The sequence below is a fragment of the Rhineura floridana genome, chromosome 12 (assembly GCF_030035675.1).
Source record: "Rhineura floridana isolate rRhiFlo1 chromosome 12, rRhiFlo1.hap2, whole genome shotgun sequence".
Classification (NCBI taxonomy): domain Eukaryota; kingdom Metazoa; phylum Chordata; class Lepidosauria; order Squamata; family Rhineuridae; genus Rhineura; species Rhineura floridana.
In genome coordinates this window covers 8,497,545-8,498,265 of record NC_084491.1, presented here as the reverse complement: position 1 = coordinate 8,498,265, position 721 = coordinate 8,497,545, and the positions used below count along the sequence as shown (strand labels likewise).

At 45.4% G+C, this 721-nt stretch overlaps 1 pseudogene; it reads left to right on the top strand.

Moving 5' to 3' along the window:
* Window positions 1–330: 330 nt before the first annotated feature.
* LOC133368905 (5S ribosomal RNA) lies at window positions 331–449 on the top strand (annotated as a pseudogene).
* The last annotated feature ends 272 nt before the right edge of the window (window positions 450–721 follow it).

Here is a 721-nt window from a genome sequence, read left to right as displayed (position 1 = left end):
AAGGCACCTCAAACGTAATCTAGTCTAAGGAGGGGGAGTGATGCTTGAACATGATAGCTGGCTAAATTCTTTATTCTACCAACATTTTCTCCATGTGTATCAAATAATGGAAGAATTAAAATTTGATTTTGGGAGGGGGCAGAGGAGTGAGGAGAAGATCCCTGGATCTCAGTTGCATAGAGAGTGAGATCTTATAGTTTATTTCAACACTCTAGTTTGGAGGAGCCTAGAGGAGACACAGCTGCAAATATGACAACACATTAACAAAGCTTTGGAAAGAAGACACTGGGGGAAATATTTTTGTTAAGTATGGCCATACTACCCTGAACATACTACGCCCATACTACCCTGAACATGCCCTATTTCATCTGATCTTGGAAACTAAACAGGGTCAGGCCTCGTTAGTACTTGGATGGCAGACCACCTGGGAATACCAGGTGCTGTAGGCTTAGAGGAAGGCAATGGTAAACCACCTCTGAATACCTCTTACCATGAAAATGGAAATGGACTGCCTTTCAAGTCAATCCTGACTTATGGCGACACTACGAATAGGGTTTTTATGGCAAGCGGTATTCAGAGGGGGTTTACCATTGCCTTTCTCTGAGGCTGAGAGGCAGTGACTGGCCCAAGGTCACCCAGTGAGCTTCATGGCTGTGTGGGGATTCGAACCCTGGTCTCCCAGGTCGTAGTCCAACACTCTAACCACTACACCACACTGGCT